Below are 16,575 nucleotides of genomic sequence, written 5' to 3'. Positions count from 1 at the left end.
TATTATCTACTACATATTTTGGGAAATTCTCTGTTCTCTATGCATGAATAGATTGCTGGCAGACTTTGCCGCTTGGGTGAATTAGTTTGGAATAATCACTTAATGTTTCTGGAGTTCAAAGGCTTTATTCATGCAGGAACTATTTACAGGTTATGTGCCGATGAAAGAGAGAATAGCAGGTATCTTGTCTCAAGAGTTGGGAGAGAACACTAAAATGGCTCAGCTTTTAGGGGCGGAGTTAACTTAGACAAAGCAAAGACTACACACAAGTGCTGACTAGATTGCTAGACAAATAGTGCCCTCGTGTGGTTTAAAGTAAAGCACGCATAAACTAGAAGTTGAGAAGAAGGAAATGTATTCGTTTTTCTCTCACATGTATCATAACCAAATTTTGCAAGATGGTTCCAGTGATAAAGAAGCAGATTTTCATCTTTTGTGTTATTATACTTGGTTGCCATTTTGAATCAAGATGGTGGAGTGAAACTTTGAAAAGAGCATTGTGCATTTGGACATCCCTTAATATAATGTAGCCAGATTTTGAATGGTTGATCCTGAGATCAAGAAGCAGGTTTTCATTTATGTTTGGATACAGCTGGACATATTGAACCAAGATGGTGAATGGAATCTTTTAAAACTAAACTGATTTTAACCACTAATTTCAAAACTGCTGATTTTTGTTGTTCTTTCTTAGGCTGCTAGTATGATTATAATTTCAGCTGTTGCTGCATCCCTTCCTCTTTGGCAGATGCTAGATAGAGGGCAGAACGACAATAAAAATAATATTAGGGAAACCAGATTTTCCAGACTTTTGTTAAAACTGATATGAGGGGTGGGAAGGCAAAGGAAGGAAGCAACACTAAAAACTTGGATGTTTGGAATGACAGATATTGAATGTCTCTCCTTGTATACTCATTTGCTAAAAAAACCCATGAATGACCTAATGATAATGTTCTTTATAAATAAAATGATTGTTCAATTGGAACAATGATGCAGGCTCAAGAAATCTAAAAGGAAAGCAACAAATGATAAAAGGAGAAGGTGAAATAAGATTTTATTGTGAAAGGCCTAACCAGGTTTACTTCCATACTTCCACCTTTTCCTCATACTGTGTTGGCTGGAACCAGAGAAATGTGATTCCTAGCAGCTGCAGGTGGACCCTAATGGTATACTCATCCTTAGATCTTTGGCTCCAGTGGTGATTGGTGCCCTTGGCTGATGGGGTGCAAGGCAGAAGGCCAATTGTAGGTGGAGCTAGAACCAGTGACAGCTGGAGCCAACTTACTCTAGTTTTGTCCCCATACAAGTTATCCAAGGCCAGAACAGAGACTACCAAACAAGACCAGGGCCACCCTCTGAACCTGTTGTAAGTAAGAGAGCAGGCAGGTGAGAATTGGCTGACAACAGACTGAGGCAGACAGTGCCCCATTTGCCCTAACGGATCAGCCTCCACAGTTTGGCAGCTTCCCATCTTTCCGCTTGTTTGCTCACAAAAGATTTCTGCACGTGTAGGAAAGGGGCCAAGGGCACTGTTGCCTTGCACTCCACCCATAGGTCTCTCCATTTATTCCTTCTTCCCCCGCCCCATTTCCAATGGCTGATCTTTGCAGGGAGCAGCTGTCAGGTTCTAATCCCCAGTTAAATGGATCGGGTAAGGAGGTAGTGGGAAGGTCGCTTTTCTGCATGAGGGGCACCTGGAGAGTCAGATTCAGCAGCCTGGGCCCGGTGCATGGTCCGGGTTGTGGCTCTGATACGGCAGCCGCATCTCCCCAAGCCAACTGAATGCGAGGCTCAGATTTCCTCGCCCATCCTTCTCTTTCTGCGGTCGTTCTCAAGGATCCTCGGGGTCTGCCGGCGGCAGTCTTCACCTGTTGCTTTTCTCCCCAATAATCGGCGTGTGTTTCGCTGCACCCTCTTGGCTGACACCGCCCGCCTCCTCCTCTCCCTTCTCCTCCCTAGCCCCCACCGCCGCCGCGGAGCGTCGCTTGCCTCTTTCTCCTCGGATTCCCAGTTTAGCGGCATTTCTCCCCCTTTGCGCATTCTGTGGCCCCCATCCACCCATCTCCCAGTCTTTCGCAACCCATGAATATGGGTGTTTTCTGGGGAGAAGCAAGGAGACGGTGAAGACTGATCTGAGCAGTGTGTGTGTGACAGAGAGAGACTGGAAAATATTCCCACTTCCACCTCCCTTTTCGCCGCTTCTCGTCGAATCCCCTTTCTCCCATTTTGCGCTCTGTTCCCCATCCGAAGTAAGGATTGTCTCTGGGGAAAGCCTCCCCTTCACTTCCCGGTTAGAATTGGGCTCCTTTGCCCACTTCCCTAAATCCCTCCCTCCCGCCTTCTTTCTCTGCTTTCCTCCCAGTGCACCTGCACAAGAGTCTGGCAGCAGGTGAAGGCAGAGGCTTCGGCATCGGCAGCGCGCATGTCCTTCCTCTTCTCCCGGGCATGCTCATTAGCGGCCGAGGAGGCAAACCGCTCTGAAGGGATCGGGTTCACTGCTGCCAGTCTGCCCGGCGCAGAGCGGCTGGGTGTGCAAAGGCGAGAGAGCGAGAGCAGTGACAAGGCAGCAGACGCTGCTGGGGAAGCTTCGCGTTTCCGAAGCAGCCTGTCTGCCTTTGCGGTCAAGCCGGGGTCTCCTCTCTCTGCTTTTGGCGCTGAGTCGCCCCTGCGAGGAGGACTGGGAAGGGGAGGAGGGATGATGATGCGGGCAATCAGCAGCAGCTGCATCCTCGGCTATGTGGATTTATATTCGCCTTCAGCGTAGCTGCCGCGCCGGGGAAAGGCACGACGAGGGCAGCAGCGTCGGCAGCCGGGCGCGATGGCTGGCCACCGGAGCCGCGCGGGGTGGAGGCGGCGCTGCTGCAGGAGCAGCAGCAGCAACTGAAACTTCCACTGGGCAAGCAGGTAAGTTTGGCTCGAGGGGGAGGAGGAGGAAGAAAAAGAAGAGGAGGAGGAGGGTTGGCTGGCTGGCTGGCTGGCTGGCTTGGCTAGCTTGCGCGATGGAAGAGCTTGTGCGCGCGCCCTTGGAGATGCGATAGTCCCTTTCCCTCTCCTCTACCTCGACTCCGCTCTAACTGGACTTGACACGTCCGTGCGTGTGTGTCTGTGTGTGCGCGCGTGGGTCTGATGTTGCAGGAGGAGAACAACGGGAAGTCACAATCAATAAGGCTGCAATCCTGAGCTCACTTACTAGGTAGTATAACATGCTCAATTGGACGCGGTGGGGCTTGCTTTCGGTATGAATTATGCGCAGGATATGCTCTGTGTAAGTCAGCCGAGATCTCTTAAGGACACTCCGACACTTCTGCTGCTGGGATCGCGACACGCACGCGCGCACCCCATGCACACAACCGTAGTGCAAACCCGCAGGAACCTTGCACACATCTTCCAACCACCCTTGAATTGTAGGTGGAATCCCCGCTTGAAATAAATAACCGAATGTTGTACACCAGGTGGTGTAGATTGGATGCACAATCCCTTTGCTCGGACCTGGCATATGGGGATTGTTGGGTGCTGTGGGTCAAGTCAAGGTGCAACAGTGTGTATTGGGGGGTGGGGGGGGAGAGTGATAATAATCCATCAAATACTCCATGTAAGAGAATCTCACATTCATGAACATAAGCTTAGCGTGATGTGCTGCATTTTTTTAGACCCATGTGTCCAGCTTTGTGTGCAGGAACAGCAACTTTTGCCTGTAGACTGGTGTGCAACTTTGGTATTGTCTGTGTTCTAACATTTGCACTTCACATTGTGGGTTTTTTATGTGCTGCAGATTCTAAATGTGTCCAATTGCACACACATACACTGGAAAGATGCGGTAATAGACTGAAGTGTATTTGATTGTCATGTTTATAATTGAATTTGTACACTGTAAATTGCAGTGTGTGAGAGACCTACAGCTCTTTAAACAGATCGGTAGGCTATATACTGTATATACAATCAGAAATTATGTAGTATGTGTTTTAGCTATCTCCTAACATTTATTTTGCCTATAGGGGGTCCCCTTTGCTCACAGTTGTTGTATTATTGTCCTTTTATTACTGTAACTGTAGGTGCTATGTGTGCTCCTTTTAATTAATGTGTTTTTCTCTGGGATACTCTCACGTCAGAAAGATATTCCCTCTCAGGCCCAGATAGGAGTTCAGCTTTTTCATGTTATATGAGTATAATGATATTCAGCACTTGCATTTCTCTATCATCTCCCCCCCCCCCCCCCGCAAAAAAAAAACACAATTTAAATTATCTGTATTGCTTACAACAACCTTGTAAGCCAGTTCTTTGCTTTCATCTCCTTGTCGTGGATGAAGTGATGGGAAGGTGGGTTGCCTAATGAGTTCATGGGTTGAGATTTGAACTCTGGGCTCCTGGCTCTGCACTCTCATAACTGCTACAGTGTTGCTCTAAAGCAGACATACTGGCTTTATTTGTCTTTATTAAAAGTGTGTCACAACACAACCATGAGCTTTCAACATCTTTAAAGTCAGCAGAAATTCAATTATTTACTGACTTGAAATTCTAACTTAGCTGGTGGGAAGGAATTTGTGGATGTGCTTTACTAACAGTTAAGTGAAGACAGTCTTTAAGGGGGGAAAAGAGTGTTGCTTCAAGGTGTGGCAATATATTTCTCTCCAAGTTCCAGGGTCTTTGTGAAATCCAGGTTAGGGTGAACGAGAAGGCAGCTCCTAGTGACCTCTCCTTGCCTTCGTTTTCTCTTTCACCTTTTCCCAGCTACTTTCCAGTCTTCCTGGTGATATGCTTAGCAGTTTCCTCACTCTCGGCACCTCTGGTCATTTTCACTTAACACTTGCAATCCATCAATCAACGCAGGTGCTCTCATACACTCTTAGCTTTCTGCCATTGCTTCTGCTGGGCATTGAAAAAAACCCGTTGGGTTCATTATTTGGAAATGAATGATGATAGTAGCCGTTGTGTGTGTAGGAGGGAGAGCTTGCAGTTGTATTTTGTCTACGGTGGAGTGGAGCTCAAGCAAGCTTCAGCGGCTCTAATCAGCACCAGTAGAAGCATGTGGTTTTGATGGTGGAGTCTTTTTAATCAGACTTTCCCTTCCCCACCCCCAGAGGAAGGGGGCTTACTTCTGGGCAGATCAATATAGGACTGCACTAAATGATCATTTTATATCCTATGGTTGCAGTTTACAAATACTCAGAAATCTATCTTGGTTGTATGGAGCCCTTCTCTGCAGCTTAATTGTTGAGATGGATGACCTGTAGTGTAAATTTGTTAAGTCTTCAAGGTGCCATGAGACTCTTTGTTATAGTGTCAAAAATAAACCCAGCTGCTGACATTGCCCTGAAGACGCATCAAATATGCCTGTTTTGACTCTGGGTGCATTTGCGGAAATAACGGCAAGTGTGCTTATGTGTTTGCATTTCTCTGTCTATTAATTACTTGAACTAAACAACACAGCACAGAATTGATTTCATATGTGCACCCACATCCCTAGCTGTGGCAAACAGAACAGCGTAGGAATATGAAGTACTGAGGAATATTAACAGTGAGCAAGCTAGCTACTGAATAAGGAGGAAAAATAAATATTTTTTTATTATTGGAATTTATTTTTCCATCTTTCTCCCACATGCTGTGCATCCTTTCTATGCTCTGATTGTTTTCGAGTGAAGGGAAAGTATCTTGCCATGTGAACTATGTGATGTTTTATATGCCCATCTTCTAAATAAAATATACTAAATTAAAGGAGTGTCTTCAGCTTTGTAGAATAAGGTCCCAGATATTTATTAAGATGTACAGGATGTGTATATAAAGCACATGGCAGAAGCATTAAACAGTAGGTTTCTCCTACATGTTCTTATGCACATGGATTTAAAAACATATTTGATGGTCTTGCTCCTTCCCCTGATAAGCATTAAATTGTAACTGGTAGTAGAAGTTTTGGGTTGCACTCAAATAATTTTTACACCTATTGAAATTAATGTACCTAAGTTAACCACATTCATTAATTTAAATGGGTTTACTCTGAGTAGGACTAGCATTGCATACAACCCTTTGCAGTCCTCTCCCCACTTTCCTGAGAGTAAGCTTTACTTAATACAGTGGGACTTATTTCTGGGTAGACCTGCATAGGATTGTGCAGTTAATGACTTGCACTGCATTAAGAAGGTTGCAGTCCTCACTTCACTTACCTGGGAGTAAGCTTCATTGAGTTCAGTAGGAATGAACTCTGAGTACACATTCTTAGGATTATGCAGCATGTCCCATTGTTCAGTGGAGTTACTCTCGGGAAAATGGGAAGAGGATTGCAGCCTTTTTATTTCATACCTGCCTGCAGTGTATTAAAATTGGTAAGCTTAGAAAAAAACAGTAGCCTTGAACTTCATAGTAATACTTTTAGCAGTGTTTATGGCATTATTTTGTACTGCTTAGAGCAATCAGTGTAATGAGTGTAAAACTCAGGATTCCACACTCCACAGATAAGGACACTTACCTGGAAATTTTTAAAGTAGCATTAATTTTCATTGGGACAGGGAGCAAAATCCCAGCCCTTGCCCACATTCTTTGATGAGTTGTCTCAATGCACTGGATAATAAGGTTAAAAGCAAACAAACACTACCTGAACATTTCTGAGGGAAATTCTCTCCCAAAGACACACAAATCTTCACAAGCGTAAAGATTTTCCACTATCATCCGTTGCCAGTATGCAGCCTGTTTGCTTTTATATCACATTATTAATTTCTTTCCCCCACCCATTCTGCACAGATACTTTGCTTCCTCCAAACCCACCTGCAATTATCATTCTCTTGCAATCCAGCTAGTAATTAGTAGAATAGATGGCTTAGATATGCAGATGATAAAAGATATTGTGTTCTTGTGTTGAAGCAGTGTTTGGTATAATAGTGATACAGTTAGCTGTGAAGCGGTACTATAAAGCCTTCTAGCACATCCGAAGGGGGGAAATCTTTTTTGGAAATGGATTTTAATTGACGGGAAATGACTTGACTGTCCCTCTGAAGTGGAAAATGAGGACAAAATGTTTTGAGAGTTGATGATATCCCCCCCCCCCCCGGTTGTTGTTGCCAGCAAGGAGGTGCATAATGAAGATGAATTTTCGTCTCGTAATACATCTGCAATCTGGTTTCAGGGTTAGTGCTGTAGAAGGATTCTGTGCTCATGCTTCATACTTCTTCCTGCCTGCCTGCTCCTGTGCATGCCTGTAAAAATGTTTTTGGTACATTCTTGCATACATCCTGTTTGTCACCACCTTTTTGTGGTCTGTCATTTTACTACAGGGATCGGGAGCATTTTTTTCAGCCTGAGGATTGCATTCTTTCATGGGCAACCTTACTTGGGTAGGGCGGAGCTCATTCAAATGATGGGTGGGGCCAGAGGCAAAAATGGGTGGGGCAGTTGTCACAACTCTTATCTTTTGTGCAAAGCTGCATTCCAACCATGCAAAAGTATGAGGTCTTTTAAAAATCTGCTTTTATTTACTGCATTTATATCCCTGATTCTTCTCCAAGAAGCTGAAGGTGGCACACATGGTTCTCCCCAACATCCTTTAATCCTCACAACAACCCGGTGAGGTAAGTTAAGCCGACAGGCAGCCCAACATCACTCAGTGAGCTTCCTGACTGAGTCAGGATTTGAACCCTGGTCTCCCAGGTCCTAGTCTGATGCTCTAACCACTACACCACATTCACTCTCTTTTACACCCACACACCCACACCTACCCACCCACACCCACACCCCTCCATCCGGGTAAATATGACCACAGTTCATGGGATACTTCCTAGCCAGGAAAAAGAAGTTCGTAGAGTATTTCCTGGAAGAAGTGTTGTGGCCTCCGGAGAGTTCCAGGGGCCAGTTAGAAAGGTCTTGAGGGCCACATTAATCTCCCTGGGTCTCAGGTTCCCCACCCCTGCTTTAGACAGGAGTGTCAGAGGGCCAGGTAGATGTGATGTTATTGATTTCTTTAGTCTCTGTGTGCTGTTGTGTGTGATTGTTAAACAAATATGGAAGGGGAGAGTAGAAGCATATTGGGAGCATGGCATGGCAATGTGTCACCTTTCCCCCACCCCACCCCATGGTCCTGGTCTGTATCATCCCCACCCCCTGCCTGTTATTAGAATAGGATGAAAGCTCCCACTTCTGCCAATGAGAGCATTTCCCTCATCGCAAAGAGCAGACATAGAGGCTTTGGATCAGAACCATGGTACAGGCAAAGAGCTGCCTCAACTCAATTGGTCACTGTTCCAATCTGGTGTCTTTTCCCAACATGTAATCTGTTGTTGTTGTTGTTGTGTTTGTTTGATTAAAAAAATAAAAAATAAAAATAAAACATGCAGGGGCTAAAGACATGAATAATGTTTTATCTAATTTGGTCCTTATTCTGCAATCTTCCTTGCCCTTTAGTCTCTGGGAATATGTGGGGATCAGTGGAATGGTTTGAGATGTTTTCCATTTGTTTCAGTGTTGTGCATAGTAGTCTGGATTACAGTGTTTTTCACCATTGCACTGCTTTTCACTGACCTGTGTGCTGCACTGTGTGGGTTTAATGAACATGAGATGGAAGTCCTTCATTCAAATTTGAGGTCAACCGTGCACTCATCATGGATGTGGGTGGCGCTGTGGGTTAAACCACAGAGCCTAGGGCTTGCCGATCAGAAGGTCGACGGTTCAAATCCCCATGACAGAGTGAGCTCCCGTTTCTCAGTCCCTGCTCCTGCCAACCTAGCAGTTCGAAAGCATGTTAAAGTGCAAGTAGATAAATAGGTATCGCTCCGGTGGGAAGGTAAACGGCATTTACATGCACTGCTCTGGTTCTCCAGAAACGGCTTAGTCATGCTGGCCACATGACCCGGAAGCTGTACACCAGCTCCCTCATCCAGTAAAGCGAGATGAGCGCCGCAACCCCAGAGTCGGCCACAACTGGACCTAATGGTCAGGGATACCTTTACCTTTACCTATGCACTCATCACAGAATTTAAGGCAAACCATGTATTTGTAAAGGAACTTCAGTCTACCATGAAATCTTGCTTGTAGAGTATATCAGGAAAGAGTAACCTAACAACAACCTTGTGAGGTAGGTTAGTACATAAGAACAGCCTGCTGGATCAAGTCTAGGCCCATCTAGTCCAGCATCCTGTTTTCACAGTGGTCCACCAAATGCTTGCAGAATCCGAGCACAAGAGCACTCTTCCCTCCTGTGTATTCCAGCAACTTATATTCAGAAGTTATACTGCCTCCGATCACAAAAACAAAGCAGAGCAAACATGGCTAGCAGCCATCCATAGCCTTCTCTACCATGAATTTGTCTAGTCTGCTATTATAGCCATCAAAGTTGGTGGCTATTACTTCATCCTGTGAAAGTGAGATCCATTCACAATGTGAATAAATTTTGGGCTGAGATAACAGCTGGTCCAAGGTCATCCCTTGAGCTTCATGGTGGAATGGGGATTTAAACCTCATTTGTGAATATATAAGTTGGAAGCCACATTGGGAGTTTTTGATGCTGAAAGGCAGCATACAAACATTTGAACTCAAACCTGGTCTGAAACTTGAAGCAATGCAGCACACTAGGTGTCATCTATGTGAATAGATCTGAGCAGGTAAGGAAGACCCTGCTGATATAGTAGGTGATGTTATTAGAATGTTCCGTGTTTATTAGAATGCCAGAGAGAACTGGGTTCAACATCTACTCAGGCTGTGGAGTTCACTAGGTTATCTAACAACATATACTCCCATTTCCAGCTTCCTGCGCTTCAGTTAAAGCCCATGGGGAAATGTCATGAATTAACTCCTCCCATGGAACTTTTTCAGATCAGGAAGTGTGGGCAATTGGGGAGACTACTGAGTGCTAGAGAAACGATCATTGGGAAGGAAAACACCCAACCCAATGAACCCAACCCATCTACCTCACCATCACCCCATCTGCACTATAATGCAGTATTATATTACTTTGATAGTCATGGCTACCCTCAAAGAATTCAGGGAACTGTAGTTAGTTAAGGGTGCTGAGAGTTGTTAGGAGATACCCTATTCCCCTTGCAGAGCTACCATTCCCAGAATTCTCTGAGAAAAATTGTAGCTCTTTGAGGGGAAAAGAGGTCTCCATAACAACCCTCAGCATCCTTAACCAACTAGAACCCCCCAGGATTCATTGAGGGAAGCAATGACTGTTTAAAGTGGTACATGAGTTTTAAATGCATGATGCAGATTTGGCCAAGTGATAAGGTCGCTCAAGCTTGCACAATAATTATAATGCACCCTGCGGTGGAAAAAACAGAAGCTTCTTTTGTGGAGAAAGAAACCTTTTGATAAACTGTAGGGCATTTTTCACACAGTATTAGTCTGAAGCGGCAGGTGCATGTATCTCTCTCTCTCTCTCTCTCTCTCTTTCTCTCTCTCCAAAATGTGGGTTGTGGAATTTACCTTTAAATGGCTAGGCAAAACTAGAACTAGCTAGAATTCAGCATACATGTAGTCCAGTTCAGGCATTTGGAGAGGAGGAGAGGAGACCATGTTCTGGTTGCTTTCAGACAACCTGTTCATTGAGTAAGTTTGCACAAAGTTTGCTAGGAAGTTAGATGGAAATGGCTATTAAGGGTTCACTCCAATCTGTTTGCTGGGAGCTTATCTGATGTTACACAGAGTGATTGTAGTTTCACATCATTTTCCATATTGCTAAAAGTTTCATGGGGAGGGGGCAGATTTATTGTGCAAGAGCGTCAAAGCAAGTTTGTGAAACTTTCACTTGTGAGTATGTGATTGAATTTCTGCTGAAAATGGTGAAAACCTGGATGTGCTCTTTCTACTTGCACCCCTCTCTGTTTGTTCAGTGATAACTCTCTGCAGCAGGTAAGACTTTTGTACCCTTGGAGGCTCCTGTTGAGAAAATCCTGGAAAATCAAGGTTCCAGGGTTCCACTGTAATTCCAAGAGCAGTCACAAAATCTTTCAGTTTGTTTCAATGTATCTCTGTTGTGCCCTTCAGCCAAAAGCAGTTCCTGGGGCAGTTTACAAGAACAGAATACAACAATAAAAATTGGTGCCATAAAAAGAAACAAGAAAATGAAATTGTAGTGAAAAGCAGGAGAGGGGGAGTTTAAGCCCCAGAATTTAAAAAGCCTGAACAGTATGATAATATCAACAACAACAACATCGTCAACAATTACACTACCTGTTAGCCCTGAAAAGATAGCAAAGAAGGTGGAGGGAGTTCCATAAATGAAGCACCACCACTAAGAAGACACTCTGCCCTGTTTCCACCCACCTGATTAGCCTCTGCATAGAAAGCTATTCATAGGTTGCAATGCTGGACTGTGGAGATGGTGTGTTACCTACTCAGGTGTAGGATTATGAGAGTAGGATAATTCAATAGCACTCAGAGCATGTATACAGAAAACTTTAGTATTTTTTATTGTATGTGCACATGCATGTCCATACACACCACGCTACATAGAAAATACTTCCAGGAAGCAGCCTTAGAATTTTTAGCAGTGCCAGGCAGCAGCAGCAGAAGAAGAAAACTGGGGAGCATCAATGGGGGGAGGCTGTGGTGAAGCGCTGTTGCTTAATGGTGAAGCCACCTGCCTTGCTTGCAGAAGGTCCCAGGTCAAATCCCTGGCATCTTCAAGTAGGGCTGGGAGAGACTCCTGACTGAAATCCTGGAGAGCTGCTGCCAGTCAGTGCAAATTATACTGAACTAGAGGGAATAGTCAGACTGTTGGTCCAGGTTTCTATGTTCCTGCTTTGGGCTTCTCCTAAGTGTCTGGTTGGTGACCGTGGGAAGCAAGATTTGATTCAATAGTCTTTGGTCTGGCCCAGCATGGCTGCTCTTGTGTTCCTACCGACCCTCCAAGTGTCCCTATTTTCCAGGGACATCCCTGATTTAGAGAAGCCATCTCGGTTTCTGATTTGAAGAAGAAGAGGAGGAGTTTGGATTTGATATCCCGCTTTATCACTACCCTAAGGAGTCTCAAAGCGGGTAACATTCTCCTTTTCCTTCCTCCCCCACAACAAACACTCTGTGAGGTGAGTGAGGTTGAGAGACTTCAGAGAAGTGTGACTAGCCCAAGGTCACCCAGCAGCTGCATGTGGAGGAGCGGAGACGCGAACCCGGTTCACCAGATTACAAGTCCACTGCTCTTAACCACTACACCATGCTGGCTCTCAGAATGGCTCTCTTTGATCCCAAAATGTCCCACTTTTCCTTAGGATGTCCCTATTTTCATTGGAGAAATGTTGGAGGGTATGGAGTTATCTGACCACCGAGCCACCCAGAGTGGCTGGGGCAACCCAGTAAGAAGTGTGGGGTATAAATAGCATTATTATGGAATGGAAGATCCCTATTTTCATCAGAGAAATGTTGCAGGGTATGTTCCTATATTATTCAGTTGAGCTCTTATTGGTTTAAGCAGGAGTGGTAAGTACCTGCTTAAAAGCTTCCCACTGAAATCAATGAAGCTTCCGTGTGCTTTACTCTTTGTGGGTTATATCTAACATAGGTGGTGGGGAGAGGGGAGATATTTGTTTCAGACTCTCTAATTAGAACATATTTCTCATGGAAGCATTTCAGTGTTAAGGCAGATCAAGTAGTGCTGAGTGATTTGTATGCTTGCTCTCCTCCAATTTAAATAGTGAATTACAAAATGTCAACTTTTCTAATGCTTCTTTGCAAACAGGACATACACCGCAGGGTTGTTTGTCTATAAATTTTCATAAAGTATCTTTTGAATAATACATTTTTGAAACTGTTAACCTTATCATCAAAGTCTGAGGAGGAGGAAGAAAATATGTCAGGCCCAAGGTCCTCATCCCGCAAGATTGATCCTTGCATGGAAGCTGGCTGTTGTGTACAGTTCTGTTTTCTGGTTTAAAGCCTACATAAAGGGAATCCATGTCTGGTGAGCAGTTGCCTCTTGAACTAATAACCAGTGCAGTTAATTTGCACTATCAAAGACTATTGGCTTTGCTAGGTGACCTGATTCTCATGCTCGCCAGCATTTGTGTGAGGTACCAGAGTAAGCTCAATATGCCTGCTTATATTACCTATTTCCAGGGGATCCTATAAACTGTGCCATCTTTGGGCAGCTGGCTACCCCAGAAGGATGACCCCAAAGGACACCTTCTCCATTTGTTCTCTGAGAGTTGTGAATATAAAAATGATGGTCACGCCCTTGCCCCAACCCAAATGTCCTTTGGGTTACCCTTCTGGGGTAGCAGAAGCAGAGTTGCCCTTCAGAGGTGGGACAAGGGCGTGACCATCATTTTTATATTCACAACTATCATAGTAGGGGTTTTTAGATGGCTATACACTCTAGTAAGGGTAGGGGCTAAAGGAAGCTAGTAGCTGAGTATTAACTGGCCCTCTGTAAGAAGCCTTTTATACAGCTGCCCAAGACACTAGTTATTCTAACAGCATTAAGTGGATCATGGCATTATTGGATCTTGTGTGCCCATGTTGTGTAGTGCTTAGTGTCAACTGTGCTTGTCTCATGTACCCACTCAGCCATAAAGGTCATTGGGTCAGTTTCTTACTCTCATCTTCAGCTACCTTGCAGGATTTGTGGGGAGGAGAACCATGCACTCTGGTTTTTGTTCCTTATGGGTAAAGGCAGACCATAAATGTGCTAAATAACTTGTTTTGTAATTTAATTGTAAGCTACTTTGGCTCCTGGCTGGAATCTTGGATATAAATATAATATTAGTTGAGATAATATTACTCCTTCTTCTTTAAAGTAGGCTGTAGCCAACAAAGTCCTACTCTGTAAAGTTAATGGACCTAAGTTGGTCTTGTCCCTTCAGTGGGTCTACTCTGAGTTGGATACAGCACAGAATGCTCAAATTCAATAGTTAAAATTAAAAACCCAAGTGGGACCTTGGACAATAGATTGTCGCAGCATAATCACATGCTCCTGCTCAGAATGTTAGTCATACTCTTTTCCAGGCTACCCCATTCCATTTCCTATCTACCTCAGTTCCTTCCCGGTTTCTTCCAGCCCAAACAGGCACTTGGCATTCTACAACTACTGAGCATGTATGGTCCTCAACAAGTTGCTTTGAGTCATTCCTCATTATGGTTCTACCCCACAATATATATGTATGTATATATGTGTGTGTGTGTGTGTGTGTGTGTATGCACATTCATACTTGTGCAGTATTGTGTTTCTTCCAAGCCTGTTAATACCTCCTTCTTGTGTATGAATGGTGGTGTTTTGACTTCGGAAGGACTGGCACTTGGAGAATTGAGTTTGCTATTAGTATATGTGAAATTCTATTTCAGGCATACGTTCCCTTTCTTCCTCTGCCTGTTTAAGTAAACAGACTTTAGGTCGGGGTGTCAGAAACCTCCCAACGCATTGATTTTAGACTAGAAAAAATACAAAAATGAAGGCGCAAAGCCATCTTTGTCTCTGTCTACTGCTGTCTTACTCCTTGTTTCCATGTGAATGGTGAGTGGAATGTGGCAAACTGGATAGAAATTTCAAATTAGGGATGACTTAAAAATCTTTTTTACCCTATTTCTTTCTTGTCAGCCCCTGTTTCCATGGGAACTGGTTCAGAAAGGCAGCGGGTAGTCAGCGGTTGAGTGAGAAGTGTTACCTGCTACACTTGGATTCTAGCTGCCTGTTGAGCAAGATTTCAAGCTTACTGAAAAGCACAGCCTATGAGATAAAAAAAGAAAAAAAAGATCAAGTCTTTTTAAAGGCAGAGAGGACCCCTCTAGTTGGGCTACCCACATTCCATGCCAAAGAAAATCTGAATCCTTCGCTGAGAAGTGTGTGAATTAAGCAAATCTTCATGCTCTCTATATCCTTGCAACAATTTCAGTCCACTAATCTTGAACCGGGCAGGACTTAGGATGCCTTGTGTCATCTGAAAGGGGTTGGTGCTGTTTTATTTACTTATTAAAGTATACACCACCTTTCCTTGATAATCTCAGGTTGGGTTACAACAATTTCTGTGTAAAACAATACAATACAATACAATACAATACAATACAATACAATACAATACAATACAATACAACCAGGATATGGGCGTGTGCAAATTAAAAGCCTTGCAATAGTGGCAAATGCTATAGAAGCTCACTCTGATCCTTTATTGGGGACCTCTTCTCAAACACTCGCAAAATCCAGACTGAGTTGCCCCACCCTATGACCCGTGCAAAAGGCTGGTTTGGGTGCTTTCTGAGAATTCACAGGGCATTGACTACATATATTCAAGCCTACCTCTGTATCTTAAGCACTAAAAATAAATCTTTATGGAAAGAAGCTTACCAGGTTGCTCATTTTCCTGTGTCCAAACATAATGCCAAATGATTACACTCCTGAACAGCCATAAGCTTTGGACTTGGACTCCTCCCTTCCCTCCACACATGTTGGGAGTAGATGGATAATAGGTGAAACCTATGCCCTTGCCAAGCTCGGTCCTAATAGCAAATTTTTTTTGCAGCTAACCAGGAACCAAAGCTTCTAATCCTTTCCCCCTTTATTTAAGTACCCTTCACCATATGGTCCCATGGCTTCACCTTCAAAAACGTAGTGAAAGAGCTAAGTCTTCACCTTTCTCCTGAAAGAGTGTAATGCGAAGGTGAGACTCAACCTTGTGGGGAAAGAATGTCTGAACACTACTGGTAAGTTTCTATGGACTGCTAAACTCAGAAAGCAGTCCCATGGGGCTGAGGGGAGTTGTAGCCCAAATCCTGTAAAAGAGACCAGATCTGGAGAAGGCTGATTTAGAGACTACTGAAGGTTTATGACAGTTAAGCCTTATAATATGATGATAATTTCTTCTTCTCTTATTAAGAAATTGCCAAAGCATTCATCTCTCTTGTTTTCTCTTCATGACTGTCCTGATTTCTCTCTGAATGGCATCTGTTTTAATTTGTATGTGGTATGTAATATAGCAATAGGTGCAGAGTAGATAATAATAATATTTATTATTATTAAATAAGAATAACCTGGCACCTGCAAGGGTGAAACTTATTTTTTAATCATTTCTTATGAAAAGTTTTCAACATAAAATTCAATAAAAATCCCACTAACCTAGAAAAGAAAAAAGAGAAAGAAGGAAAAATAAGGAAGTGAAGGAAATAAGGAAGAAGAGAAAGAAAACAACAAAAAGGAGATTGCAAATCCCTCTGTTGAAATTATATGTTAACTGTTATTCCACGCATAGAAGAGTAAATCCTCCCAGCTCTCACCTGAGAACTGCCCCCGCTTCACCCAGCCTCCCACCTTGGAAAATCAAGGCTGAAGTGTCTGTTAAGCTATGCCTGCTGTGTGCCCCATCTGCAAATGTGAAAATTGCAGCACTTTCACTCCATATTGCAATGTGCTTTGTGTTTTGTGAAGTTCATAGAAGCAATGAAATCTTGAGTGCACCCATTGGCTGAGAATGGTGTGATGCCTTAGAATGTTCCATGAATATTCTTTAGTGATAGAGAATTAAAGAAGGCTACATGGAATGTTCAAGGACATTCTCTCCTCTGAGTGAAGTGATAGAGCAGTAGAGTTGGAACTGAAAACAGCACCATGCTAGGAGAATCTGTGCTGGCAAGATAGGATTGCTGAGAGAGAGAAAAGAACCCAGGAGCTGAGCT

The 16,575-nt window shown here is 43.8% G+C and overlaps 1 protein-coding gene across 12 annotated transcripts in view; it reads left to right on the top strand.

Moving 5' to 3' along the window:
* Positions 1-2,490: 2,490 nt before the first annotated feature.
* The window catches only part of TENM1 (teneurin transmembrane protein 1), a 404,140-nt gene continuing 390,055 nt past the window's right edge, over positions 2,491-16,575 (top strand). For 10 of the 12 annotated variants that reach the window (XM_081847832.1, XM_081847839.1, XM_081847838.1 and 7 more), the window contains exon 1: positions 2,491-2,901. The gene's annotated coding sequence lies outside the window, so the exon portion shown is untranslated. The remainder of the gene's footprint in view (positions 2,902-16,575) is intronic. The other 2 variants (XM_081847833.1, XM_081847831.1) reach the window with 1 other exon arrangement.

This window comes from Podarcis erhardii (assembly GCF_964252035.2).
Source record: "Podarcis erhardii genome assembly, chromosome: Z".
NCBI lineage: Eukaryota > Metazoa > Chordata > Lepidosauria > Squamata > Lacertidae > Podarcis > Podarcis erhardii.
This window is presented reverse-complemented; position numbering and strand designations above follow the sequence as displayed.